Source organism: Schistocerca nitens, chromosome 4 (genome assembly GCF_023898315.1).
Source record: "Schistocerca nitens isolate TAMUIC-IGC-003100 chromosome 4, iqSchNite1.1, whole genome shotgun sequence".
Taxonomy (NCBI): domain Eukaryota; kingdom Metazoa; phylum Arthropoda; class Insecta; order Orthoptera; family Acrididae; genus Schistocerca; species Schistocerca nitens.
The window spans coordinates 788,508,794-788,523,994 of NC_064617.1; positions in this window are offsets into that span (position 1 = coordinate 788,508,794).

Genomic DNA, 15,201 nt, shown 5'->3' on the forward strand with positions numbered 1-15,201 from the left:
CAAATGTGCCAGTAAAATTTTTAATAATGACATAAACGTCTGATCTTCAGGGTTCGAAAGTCTTCTAAATGGCTCGTCATCAAAGAATTGATTTTTAATTGAGAGTCAAACGCTCTGTGATTTAATAAATTCATGGTACATTCTTGCACATAACTCAACTTACGTAAAAGGATATTTACTTTGAAAGTAACGCTTTCAAACCACTATTTGCAATATTTTCGCGCGACCTGTTAGAAATAGGTTCGTTTCAGCAGTTGCCAGAGAGCGCAGATCACAGGCGACACCGCGCGCTTCCACAGCTACAATGACATAGGAAGCCCGTATTTACGCAAACGTGTAAAACATTGAAAGATCGTACATTATGTCATAAAAGAAACAAGACATCAGAGGATGCTGCAAGAGCATCGGCATTTCGTGAACCATATTAAAATGTGCATATTTAAAGTGCATATTTAAAGGGCACATTCGTATGTCCAGATACCCAATGAAGTAGACCTCGACCTGATGTTAAGCTTTTCAGTGTGGTTTTCGGGATGTAAATTTTCTTGGAGCACCAGTACTGTATTATACCATGTTTGGTTCTTTATTATAGCATAATGCCGTAAGTGCTAGAAAATGAAAACGTGCACTTGGAATACAGCGAACAGTTGAAACTAGCCAGTACTGTGGATTTAAACGTTTCGTTTCAAATACATTGACCGCCTCTGCTGAAAAGGTTAACAAAAGTCAAATTTCTTTAGCCAAACAGACAAAAATAACTTCATTGTTCCGCAAGGCGCTTAATGCTTGACTGTCAGAAAGGCGGAAATAAAATAAAATCTGAAACTAATGACATATTTCAGCCTTCCGTAAATATGTTTAAGTGTTTTAATTCACTTGATAACTCGCGGCCACAGATATCCGTTTTGTTTTCATTTGACGTGAGAGCAAACGAAGGAGAAACAGTAAAATCACAAAATGTAAACACGGCTCACGTGGAGACTACCCACTATAACTCAGACTGCTCTGCGCATCAGCCCCGGATCTACGACATTTGCGAACCGGGTCAATACTAAAAAAAATCGAATTTTCAAAATATGTTTACCTTGTAGCGCACATCTTTCTGAAAAGTTTGAAACATAAAACATATATATTCGAGAAAATGCAAGACATATTATTTGGTCTTAAGTATGCCAAAGTGCAGTGCCACGCCTCTTCCTAAAGTATTTTTCTACCCCACGTCCAAACTATATTCAGGAGAGTGGACACTGAAATGTCCTGTGGTGCCTCTCCTGCTCCCAGCCTACCCCTCTTTAAAAAAAAATCTCGCAATTAATAGCGGATGGGATTCAAATGGTTCAAATGGCTCTAAGCACTATGGGACTTAACATCTGAGGTCATCAGTCCCCTAGAACTTAGAACTACTTAAACCTAACTAACCTAAGGACTTCACACACATCCACGCCCGAGGCAGGATTCGAACCTGTGACCGTAGCAGTCGCGCGGTTCCGGACTGAAGCGCCTAGAACCGCTCGGTCACCACGGCCGGCGCGGATGGGATTATCTGTAATCGAGAGAGCAAGAACTCTTCAGAAAACCTGAACACTTTATTGCCTATTAGTTAATAACTTGCTGTTTTGTGCGACATGAAATTAAATATAGGATATATAAAACCAATACTGACAAGAGATAAGCAAGAAATTACACATTTCTTCAAACCTTAGCTCCTAGCATTTTTTTCTCTCTAATCTTGCTACAGCTTTACATGGCGTGCTTTCCTTTCTGCGAAAGAATCTATTACATCATCAAAGTTAGTCAAACGTTTTGCTACATGAAAAATCGAAATGTCGTTATCTAATACTGAAAAATCTGTTAATACAAATAATACCCAAGACCGGTGTGGTTTCTCGAGCTGTCTATTTTGTCACTGTCTGCTAGATACAACAAAATAGGCCTTTCTAATATGGCAGCAATTTTGTAACACATCAAATAAAAGAGACTGTTTTTGCACAAATGGTCATTTTCATAAAACGACAGATAATAATCCAATAATTACCAATATCAAATGCCTATTAGGCCTACTACAAGCAAAAAGCTTTATGTTAGGGAATAGTTTCACATTTCATTCATACGCACCAGGTTCTCAAGTATGAGATCGAAAAGTAGTATTACGAAATTTTTATATAAATTTTTATATAAATTCTTCCATAATTTGTGTGATGTCCCCGTTTCTTCTCCTTCCTCGTTCTAACAAACAATCTTGTCATCACCAATTCTGTAGCTATTTCTGCCACTGTCAAAATTTGTTCACCGATTAACTTCACTAACCCTGCCAGAATCACAGGTTTAGTTATCCCACGATTATTCTCCAGGTAGGCGTTGTTACATGTTCGTACAACACGTTACTTCCAGAACAGGACTTAGCGACTGCTAGCTGGGGACTGTACTACTGGTCCTTACTATTGTAGCGATCTGGCCAAAAACTTTCTATCAAAATTTCATTTTCTTGGATACACTGAGAAGATAATACGTAATCTTTCTCACTTGTTATTCCTGTCAGTCGCTTATTTTCATTTTGGTAGTCTGAATCTATGGATGCTGATCTTTCGCAAACCCAATCAGTCACATAACCAGACAGCGATTTGCATTCATACGTTCGGCTTTACTCCCTCAGTTCGTATTGCCCCGTCCCCTTTTTTGTCTGCGGAAAGTTTATTTCTAGATGCAACGAGGAATCTCTTGACAGAGACATCACGTACATTATGCATGCATTCAAAAGTCAACTTATGATTCTTTCATAAATCAACTTAAAATGTGTTCAAAAATGTTCAAAAACCAACAGGGAAGCGTTTAAAAATCATATGAATAATCGATAGGCAAACTTGCGCTGGATGCTAGGTGCTTTGTGAAACAAGTTTTTTTCCTCAAGAATATGAAATTGTCGCCCCCGTTTCCCGGTAGCATCTAGCTGCTTGCTGCGACTGCTTGCACAGCCAACAGCCACATTCCTATTGCCAGAAGCGAGAGAATCCACTACTCAAACGTGACTCAACTACGCATGCGCATGAGCCCGCGCGCAACTGCTAAAACAAATCGAATGTAAAAAGTTGCGACTTCACGCTCATTGGAGGCAATTTGTTGTTATGAAGCACTGCATAGTGCTCCTTAAGCCTTTGACACATTTTCAATTAGCAGATGCTTTCATGAGCAACGTGTGTCGTTGTTGTATATGGCGCATTTCCTTTGCAATTTAAGTTATTTTCGTTTTTTTCTCTCGTTTATGTTTTATTGTTGAAGTATTATTCTGCAGTAGCGGGATACAGTAATATCCTTTGTTAGAGTATCGGTTCTTACCAGTCAAAATTACAAAAATTTAACTAAGAACTAAAACAATGAAAATTTCCCGGAATTCTAAAAATATCCCGGGTTTTTCCCGGTTTTCTCCAGGATGAAAAATTCCCGGGTTTTTCCCGGATCTCCCGGTTGTCCCGGGTCGTATACACCCTGTTATTCTTCAGTACAGTTATCAGAGAGATTCCTGGTGCACTACGAGTCAAATTATTCATCACCTCCTGAAAGTCTGTGAGGGACGTGTCCCACGGTGCATAACGTTTACTGCCATAGTGTGGTGGGGTTCCAGCTTCCGCTTGAAAAGTCAGGGGTTCAGTACACAGTGGAAGCAGCTACATGGGTAGCGGGGGCTGTGGAGCGGACTGGGCGATTTTTAGGTTAGAGGTTCTCAGGAAACTACAGAAAGGGCGTCAGTGTAAAAGGGTGCAGAGTGATCACAGGAAGGGAGACTAGTAACAACTGGTATTGTAGCTGTAAACTGTCGTAACTGTGTTAGAAAAGAACCAGAGCTCCAAGCGCTAATAGAAACCACTGAAGCTGAAACCGTTAGAGGTATGGAAAGCTGGCTAAAGCCGGAGGTAAGTTCAACCACAATATTTACAAAGGACATAACGGTGTTCAGAAAGGATAGATTAAATACAGTTAGTGGTGGAGTGCTTATTTTTGACAAAAGTAGTTTACCTCCTTTTGTTCTTTGTGGCCTGCGGCGCAAAATATGTCTTTTAATGACATGATTATTATGAATAATAGCCAGCTACACTGCTATGTAAATTGTTTATATTTTATATCATTCACGATGAGCCCATTTCGGCAGATTGACATCGTCAGATGCTCTGTAAATACATAAGTAAGCGATGGTCATAATATAATGTTCTTGTAACTATGATCTGAAAAGCTTTAATACATCATTAGGTGTTTTTACCTCACATGTAATATCGTTGCTGTCATGTCCTGTCTTAGAATTATTACTTTCTCCCAGGTGTACACTGGAGATGTATATCGGATTCTTCTTGTTTTACATGTACGCTACTTTTCTGACAGCGTGGACGACAATGGGCCAGCAATATTACATGTTCACATATTTACCATTATAAATGATTGTGAAATTCAGCTATTTTTTATTATTTTAATAGGGTTGTTTCTAATTATGTTTTTGCCTAGAGTTTGTTTTCGTTTTATTTCAGATTTCGTAATTATTGTTGTTGCCTATGATTTATGTTAGTGTTATGTCTCTGTTTCATACTACTCATATTGTTATCGCTGTTACTATGGATATTGTTATTTAGCGTCTCTGATTTTATTATTTTACCAGTTTTCTTGATTTATAACGTGAATAAAGTTTTCTATAAACTTTTTGTGCTTTTGTGTTACTAAAAATCAAATGAATTTCACACATCACTTATTTATAATGGTAACTATGTAAACATGTAATATCGCTGACCCACTGTCATTCACGCTGTCAGAAAAGTAGCATACATCGAAAACAAGAAAAATCCGATATACATCTCCAGTGTACACCTGGGAGAAAGTAATGACTCTAAAAAGACAGGACATGACGGCAACGATGTTAACATGTAAGGTAAAAACACCATATGATGCATTATAGCTTTTCAGATTACAGTTACAAGAGCATTATATTAAGACTATCTCTTACTTACGTACCTCGTATTTACAGAGCACCTGACGATGTCAATTTGCCGAAATGGGCTCACTGTGAATGATATAAAATACATACAATTTACATAGCAGTGTAGCTGGCTATTATTCATAACAGTTTACCTCCTAGTGAAATTGAAGTAGATGGTTACTGTGAGTTAGTATGGATAGAGGTTATACTTGACAACTGGAATAAATTGATAATTGGTTCCTTTTACCGACCACTTGACTCAGATGATACATTTGCTGAACAGTTCAAGGAAAAGTTGAATTGTAATTGTGACATGAAGTAAAGCAGGAACAATGCGACCATACTGCAAATCAATAGGAATACTGTACAGTTACTGTACTGGTCACTAAATAACAAGCCACCAGCTGGTAAACCAATGTCTTTATTTGACGCGTTTTGGGTGGAACCTATCCTCATATTGTCATGAACATCTTGATGATTAGATGTATATAGGCAGTATGTAACAAACAAAACTGCTACTGGTGTTGCATGTTCGGAAACTCTACCATATCTGTAATCTTGTCTACTGCTGTCTTATTCTTTAGTGCAGTTATCGAAGCGATCCCTGTTGCACTGTACAGCAAATTATTCATCACCTCCTGAAAGTCCGTGAGGAACACATACCATGATACGTGATGTTATCTGCCATGATAGCTTTGTTTGTTACGTACTGTCTTTATACATCTGATCACCAAGAAGTTCACGACAAACTGAGGGAGGTTCTACACGAAATGCGTCAAATAAAGTTATTGGTTTGTCTGCTAGTGCAGCAACTGTGCAGTACTCCTATTGAAAACATTTGTGCCATTTCAAATAGATACCTATCCCATACAATTGTAGTTGGTGGTGACATCAACCTCTCCTCGATATGTTAGCGAAAATAAATGTTTAAAGTCGGAGGTAGGCATAAAACAACATCCGAAATCGTACTGAATGCGCTCTCACAAACCAATTTCGAACAATGAGCTCAGCAGCACATCCCAAGTATAAATGTTTGCGAAAACGCACTTCATCTCTTAGCAACAAACAATCCTGAGCAAATAAGGAGCATCATGACGGACAGAGAGATCAGTGACCAAAAGGTTAGATACAGTAACATCCAAAACATCAAAAATAAACGTAAAATACATCTATTTAAAAAAGCAGATAAAAATTCACTTAACGCTTTCCCAAGTGACAGTCTTCATCCGATCTGACTACGTAAGCGAAGACCAGATGTGGTTTGCATCAAGAGAATAGTATTGACGGCATTTGAGAGATACATACCAAATAAATTAATAAGAAGTGCAACTGATCCTCCGTGGTACACGAAACAGATCAGAACACTGTTGCAGAAGCAACCAAAAAGCATATCCAATTTAAAAGGACGCAAAAACCTCAAGATTGGCAAAGTTCTACAGAATCTCGAAGTTTAGCGGGAACTTCAGTGCCAGGTGCTTTTAGTAGTTTCCACAACGAAGGTGTGTCTCGAAATCTGGCAGGAAACCCAAAGAGATTCTGGCCATATGTAAAGTACACCAGCGGAAAGACGCAATCAGTACCCTCACTGCACGGTAACACTGGTGATATTACTGGCGACAGTGCCTCTAAAGCAGAGTTACTAAATGCAGTTTTCCGAAACGCCTTCACCAAAGAAGACGAAGTAAATATTCTAGAATTCGCATAAAGGAAAACTGTAAACATGAGAAACTTATAAGATCTGTAAACACCTCAACATCCTTAGGATTAAGGACTCAGATATCACGGTGACCTTTGACATCGTTTCATTATTCACCAGGATGCCTCTACATGGCTCACTAAAACTCATTGGTGAGAAATTTGACGAGAAGATCACCGACTTTTTTCAGGCATGTCCTAATCTCCACGTATTTTCTATTTAATGGACAATACTGTGAGCAAACGGAGGGAGTCGTCGTGGGCAGCCGATTCTCGTCAGTGGTTGCGAATTTGTATAAGGAGCACTTTGAGGAAGAGGCTCTGACGTCATCCAAATGGAATCCCACCTGCGTTTTACCTTATGTGGATGACACGTTCGTCATTTGGCCCCAAGGAAGAGACAAACTCCTTGACTTCCTTCGACACTGAACTCTACACATCCCAAAATTAAATTTGCTGTGGAGGCCGGAGAAGGAAGAAGACTACCTTTCCTGGACGTCATGTTCAAGAGAAGGCGCACTGACCTATATTTGCACACAGATAACTGCCACCATCCTGTGCAGAGGAATGGGATACTAAAAACATTAGTACACGGGATGCACAGAGAGTCTGCTCCAGGAACTGGAACAACTCAGAACTATGTTCCAGAAAAGCGGATACCCAGAAAGGCAGATTAAGAGCGCTATTCGCCCAATCATTGCAGTATAACTTGTGGAGACGGAAGCAATCACGGAGGAAGAGGTAGCCACAGACTTTATACCGTATACCGGCGCGTTGTCGGCAAAATTCGGGCGCTTACTCTAAAAGCATTGCTACGAACTTTTACCTGCCCAGTAAAACACGAGCATTACTGGCGAGTGTCAGAGATGATCTTGGTCTGTGGAAGACCGGCACATACAAGATACCGTGCCAATGTCGCAAGACAGTATACTGGACAAACAGTGTCCACCACTGAGGACCGATGTCGTGAACACCAGCGGCACACTCGACTAATGTACCAATGTACCCCAACAAGTCGACGGTCGCAGGACACTGTTTGTCAGAAAATCACGCTATGAAATATGACTGTGCCAGGATTCTAGCGGAAACTTCTAAATATTGGGACAGTGTTGTTAGAGAAACCATCGAAATTCATACAGGGATAATCTTATCAGTCAGAACGACAGCTATACTCTCAGCAAGCCTTGGGAACCAGCACTGGGTCTAATTTAGAAGGTGCTCACCAAACACAATGATCTGGCCACCAGGGTAGACAGAGCAACTACATCAACGCTGTCATACACGCCCATCCAAGTACTTCCGTGACCGCCGACGCTCGCCCTTGGACGCGGACCGCGGAGGAAACGGCTTGCAGTGGGAGGGGATATAATTTGGCCGTGCGTCCGATGTTCTCGACATTGTAATCATCAAGGGAGATGCACACTAGAGATGGGCATAGTCGTTCCTCCTTGGGAACTAGTTCACCGGTGATCGCTCTTTTTTGGGAACCGTTCATTTTTACTCATTCACCATTCATTGTGCTTGGGCTATGGTTCTTATGAATAACTGAAAATTAGTAGCATAGGTGACAGAAGATGGAAGGCGCCAAGAGGGGGCACTTGCCTCCCCCCTGGAATACAGTGTTTTTATACATAACAGAACTCTCAGACACTTGTAATTTTCGTGGTTCTACAAAACATCTCGTTTAACCAACTGTAGCGTTGTGTGGCTGATCGCAGGAAAATAATATAAGTTGGGCACGAAAAACCGGCCCCGAGCACAGACTGCTCGCCAATTAAGCACGATTTGTTGACAGCTACGAGCAGAATAGATAAACATGTAATAACAGGCAGTGAAGAAATAACAAATAAGCTAATGCAAACAACTTCGAAACAATAGATGACGACTGGTAAGCGACAATGAGCAGTCTAGTACTTGAGGCCGATTTTTCGTGGGCCACCCTGTACCACTGAAATAATCTTTACAAAATGTGACACCACACACTCGATTACGAAGCACGGGCTTCATTCGATTCTTAGTCGGTCTGCCTTCCATGACAATGAACATGCTCTTTTACCTTGAATCAAAAAAAGACGGAAAATGGCCACTCGCGTGTGCCGTGCCGACGTCCTTTGCATGTGTAATAACAAAAAATCTTGCCTTTTTACAAGTATTTCTACTGCTGTTTATCGAAATAATGTAGTAAGCTGATACGCCGTTTTGTTACCTGAAAAAATGTATATAATACATTACACGTAATTTTTATGTAATTTACGGAATTATAAAATACATTTTAATTACCGGTCGTGGACGCTGAATAGAATACGAAAAGAACCAGAAGTTTAGAGTTCAAAAAAGGTTTGTAACAGATCTAGAATGGGCGTGCAAAGCGAACGGAACGAATAACAACAACTCGAAACGGAACTAACTATGAGCAGTCGGCAGTGGAATTGCGACAAGTGGCCACGCGAAGGAGGACGAGTGAGCGAGACCGAGACCGAGGCAGACGGGAACGGGACCGAGGCTGGAACGAGACCGGCCGACGTGCCGTTGCGGGAACGAGACCGACCGTTTCCCGTTCCCTGAAACTATAAGTAGAAAGCCGAGAACGAAGTGACCTATGGAAGACCGTTCCTTAGAATTAGTTCCTCGCTCGTTCCGTTCATCTTGGTGAACCGTTCCTTTGGACCCGTTAATTCGCGAACGACCCATCTCCACTGCACACAACACAGTCGCGACCACCCACTGTGCCTTGTCATCCGATGACCCGCCAGTGATCTTCGACTTGGACACAGACGGGGTAGCACCACAAGAACATCGCAGACCTCTTCGTAACACCAACTGGGAGCACTTCCACCAACACCTAGCAGAGACAGTCGCCGCCGCTCCCGATCCGGCGGAGGAGGGTGTGTGTGCAGTACTAATCGCATTCATTCACTACACACTAGCAGCGGCAGATGCAGCCTTCCGCAACCGTCGAATAAGCTGTAGAACAACTCCAACTGGTAGCTACACAATAAATAAGAGCATAAGAAAGGTTGTAGAAGTTTTCATTTTCTTACAATAGCGGGCGGAGGGGGGGGTGGAGGGGGGCGGGGGAGTAGAACGTGGCAGTCACATACCTGAATACACTGCAAAAAGTGCACAATAAAACTCTCCGACTGGCGCTGCATCTAACCCGGAACTCCAACATGAGACATTTTCACGACATCGCCGGCCTCCCGATGCTGAGGTAATGCATCCGTGAGCTCGCCACAAGATTCTGCGCGACGGCGCTAAACTCGGCGAACGCGCTGGTCAACGGACTGGGAAACCAAATACACTGGCGCCCGGCTAAAGGATGGCTGGAGTGACACATCTGGCAGCAAGTGAAGCTGACAAACAAGAGGACAACACCAACACGAGAGGTCACCACTTTCGTCATGTGTTCAGATCAGGAACAGTAGGCTCTGCTTAACCTGCATACACCGTGCATGAATGCTCACGTGCATCACATGTCTATCAGGAACGAAGTGCATCAGTGCACGTGACGATGGCGACTTGTCTGATCGTCGAAATATTGTGCCCGTTGGACACTGTGGACAGGCAGTACACCTGTGGATTGCTCGATCAACAAATACGCCGAGAGGAACTGAAGAATGAGCACTTAAAAATAAATATATCCTCGGTGTAGCGAAGCAGCTTAAAACTCTTAAGAAAAGGAAGGCTTTCAGTCCAGATTGCTTACCAATCAGGTTCCTTTCAGAGTATGCCGATACAATAGCTCCATACTTAGTAGTAAAATACAACTGCTTGCTTGTAGAACGATCCGTATCCAGAAACTGGAGAATTACACAAGACGTACCAGTGCCCAAGAAAATAAATGGGAATAATTCGGTGAGTTACAGATCCATATCACAAACGGCGATCTGCAGTAGGATTTTGGAACATATACTGTGCTCGAACAGTATGAATCATATCGAAGAAAATTATTTCTTGACAAATAGCCAGCACGGATTCAGAAACTACCATTATTGTGAAACACAACTAGCTCTTTATTCTCACGAAACAATGAGTGCCATTGAGAGGGAATGTCAAATTTATTCCATATTTTTAGATTTCCAGAAGACTTTTGACACCGTTCCTCACAAGTGACTTCTAATTAAATTCCGTTCCTATGGAGTATCGTCTCAGTTGTACGATCAGCTTTGTGATTTCCTGTCAGAATGGTCACAGTTCGTAGTAACTGAGGGAAAGTCATTGAGTAAAACAGAAGTAATATCCGGCGTTCCCCATCGAAGTGTTATAGGCCCTCTGCTGTTCCTGATCTACATACGTGATTTAGGAGACAATTTGAGCAGTCCTCTCAGATTTCTAGCAGATGGTACTGTCATTTCCTGTCTTGTAAAGACATCAGATGATCAAAACCAATTGCAACATAATTTAGAAAAGTGGCTGTTGAGTCTAAACAAGGAAAAACGTGAAGTCATCTACACGAGTACTAAAAGGAATCCGCTAAATTTCAGTTACACGATAAATCATACAGATCTAAAGGCGGCCAGTTCAACTAAATATTTAGCGATTACAATTACGAATCACTTAAACTGGAACGATCACACAGATAATATTGTGTTGAAAGGAAACCAAATACTGTGATTTATTGGCAGAACACTTAGAAAATGCAAATATGTACTAAACCGACTCTTTTCCCTACGTTTGTACGCCCACTTCTGTAGTACTGCTGTGCGGTTTGGTTTGCTCATCAGTTAGGATTAATGGAGGACATCGAAATATTCAAAAGAAGGGCAGCTCGTTTTTTACCACCCCGAAATAGGGGAGAGAATGCCACAGATATGATACGCGAATTGGTGTGGCAATAATTAAAACAACGGCGTTTTTCGTTGCAGCAGGATCTTCTCATGAAATTTCAATCACCACTTTTTCCTCAGAATGTGGAAATATCTTGTTGGTGCTCACCTGCATATGGAGGAATGATCATAATAATAAAATAATGGAATTTACAAAGCCGTGACATAAAGTCACACAGGGGGAAAGCGACTGTGGTGAACCATATATGTATAGTCTGTAGGAAGCTGAGAAGTCTGTTCATGCTGATTAAGTTAATATCGTGTAACTATCAGGTACTGGTTACCTTCAGTGCCAGTATTATCTGATGATGACATACGCTGAAACGCGTCATTGTGATAAGGGGATACTCCGAAACGCGTCATTTTAATCAGTAAAGTCATTTTAATTTAGTTAATGACTTGTTGCCTTCCCACCTACTCAGCTTTCTACAGACGGCATATATGGCTCATCATGATTGCTTTCCTCCTGCGTGACTTTGTTACGTCGCTTTGACTTTATAGAAAACAACTTATACGTAGGTGTTTATCTGTATATGAAGATAATTTAGAAGATGTTTTGTTATTTTTCAAACAAATGAATGTAAATGAGTGTTGAGACATGGTTGTAGATGGGGTGAGTTGTTTGAAAGAAAGAAGACTTTGCAGAAAGCTTGGAACAGAATACTAAAGCGGGAGCACGAAAATTGAATAACGGGTACGGATGATTCTGTTTTGGAAGATATTACTGAGCTAATGGTAAACCTAAAGATGTGCCAGGAATGTGATGTCGATGATGTGGAAAGTAGCTCACTAGTGACCGTAATGATCAAAGTTTCCAGATCATGTAGGATCACGAAATTGTTGGAAACATATTTGCAGGCAAACGAACTGCAGGAAGAGATGAAACAAAAGAAAACATAGATGCAGTAAATGATGCAGGACCATCTCATGTGGAAGCATTTCAGGCTCTGGATACCGCTTTCAAATGGTTCAAAAAGAAACAGAGTGTGTGCCGTAAGTTTATTACAGTTAAAACGAATTGCTGACGTAGCAGTAATGAAGAGGAAAAATTGTTTATATTATACAATAGTTACGTAATAGCATTGCGGAGGCTCTTCAGCTATACTGGAATAGCACCTTAGGAATAAACGAAATGGGGGTTGTGCCTCAAATCCAGACATAGATGCTTTAACCAAAAGGAACTACATGCTTCCAGAAACCTTACCAAGTCTCAAACATCTATGATGTATATATGTAGACTGAAGTGACGAATTAAAATTTGTACCAAGGTCGGGATTCGAACTCAGGTCTCCTGGTCAATGGGCACGTGCACTGACTACTACGCCTCCCTGGCACTGAGGCTTTGCACAACTGCATGGACTATCCCAGCATGCCTTGTTCCGAAACCCAAATTCCCTTTGAGGCCTCAGCCCAATTGGTATCCACAATAAACTCGAACAGCACTGCAGGGGCTCTCCAGTTGTTCTGGAATAGCACCTCAACATCGAACGAAAGGGAGTATCCAGAAACCAAGGCTGTTCGACTTTAGGGCGAATACCGAGTGGGCTGTGGTATCAACGGGAATTTGGACTGAGGAGGGAAGGATGCTAGGGTAGTCTGTACAGTTGTGCAAAGCCACCGTGGTAGAGTGGCGTAGTGGTTGAGTGCATCTGCCAAGTGAGCAGGCAACCCGGCCTTGGTACAAATTTTCATTCGTGGCTTCAGTCTGTGTATATATATCACAGATGTACGATGATGATGACGATGATAATGTTTGGTTTGTGGGGTGCTCAACTGCTCGGTTATCAGCGTCCGTACAAATTCCCAACCTTTGCTCAGTCCAATCTCGCCCCTTTCATGAATAATGATGAAATGATGAGGACAGCACAAAACACCCAGTCATCTCGAGGCAAGTGAAAATCCCTGACACCGACGGGAATCGAACCCGGGACCCCGTGCTCGGGAAGCGAGAACGCGACCGCGAGACCACGAGCTGCGGACTACAGATGTACGAGACTTGAAAAGGTCTCGGCAACCATATAGCCTAGTTTCATTTAACTAAAGCATCTATGCCTGGATTTCAGGCAGGATCCCCCCATTTCGTTTACTGCTGAGGTGATATTTCAGTACAGTAATTATCAAATATTTTAAATAAAATTAAACTATAGTGACTGTCCTATGTGACTTTTGTTGGGTTTTTCATGATTAAGATTGCGGTACATCAGCAATTTTAAGAAAATAGGAATATACATACGAAACCACTTAATAAACAAATTCTTTTGTTCAAAAAATGGTTCAAATGGCTCTGAGCACTATGGGACTTAACTGCTACGGTCATCAGTCCCCTAGAACTTAGAACTACTTAAACCTAACTAACCTAAGGACAGCACACAACACCCAGCCATCACGAGGCAGAGAAAATCCCTGACCCCGCCGGGAATCGAACCCGGGAACCCGGGCGCGGGAAGCGAGAACGCTACCGCACGACCACGAGATGCGGGCAAATTCTTTTGTTGATTTTACTAAGTTTAATTTGTTTTTATTGTTGTGAATAAACACCTGAATTATGTATTAACCACAGAAAGATAACCATATGGCAATATACCTAAAAGATAGTCATATACAGGTGATGTAGATTGTCTTCCTAGAGTTAATAATACTTTTTCTTCATACATTAGCTATCCTGATTTTCTATTATCCGAATGACTTAGGACAACAGTTAATCTGTTTAATCGAATCTCCACTGTTCTATATAGCATGAGTTTCTTTTCATTCTGCTATCCAGTTATTTTGGTATCGACAACGTGACATCTCAGTGATTATCATACTTTGTTAACATCTCCTCATAGTACTGTTTAACCCTTTTTTCAATACATAAGTAATTTTTTTTTCTTACAATATTTTTCATGACTTGTTTTTATTAAAATATAGTATGTGGTACCCTCTTTTGTCTAGGATTTTTTCCAAGTAGAAGCGAGGTCACTCGTGAATTATATATGAAATCTTACTCTTTTTCAATTCCTTTGCCTATAAGTTACAAAAGATGAGTAATGAAGGACAGGTCGACTAACAATCAAGCTATACCTACAAATACCTCGGCCGGCCGAAGTGGCCGTGCGGTTAAAGGCGCTGCAGTCTGGAACCGCAAGACCGCTACGGTCGCAGGTTCGAATCCTGCCTCGGGCATGGATGTTTGTGATGTCCTTAGGTTAGTTAGGTTTAACTAGTTCTAAGTTCTAGGGGACTAATGACCTCAGCAGTTGAGTCCCATAGTGCTCAGAGCCATTTGAACCAAATACCTCGTATTGTTATCCTTAGTGCACACCAATGACGCACCTACTACTATCATTGCTATTCATTCCACAAGTATGGTTACTTTGCAAAAAGTTTCTACACTGTTGCCTTTATATTTGCTACGTATTCAAGACTGGCTAGGAGTAGCACTCACTTTAACTTCACTCAGAACTGACTTCCCCTTCTCATCTTCACACTACAAATTCTTAAAATACTTTCTCCTTTTATCGCACTAACCTCTTCGGCCACACATCTTCCAACACGGCGTTAGTTTCATAGGCTAATAAATCGCTTCATACAATAGTCTACTCTGCTTTCTAGACTCTACCACATTCACTGCATCAGGCTCTCTGGCTGACAAAGAATCCCATAAAACATCCATCATCCCGTGACGAAAAACCACCATTAAAACAACATTCTGCCTGAACGTTTGGACCTTTTTTTTCTGCA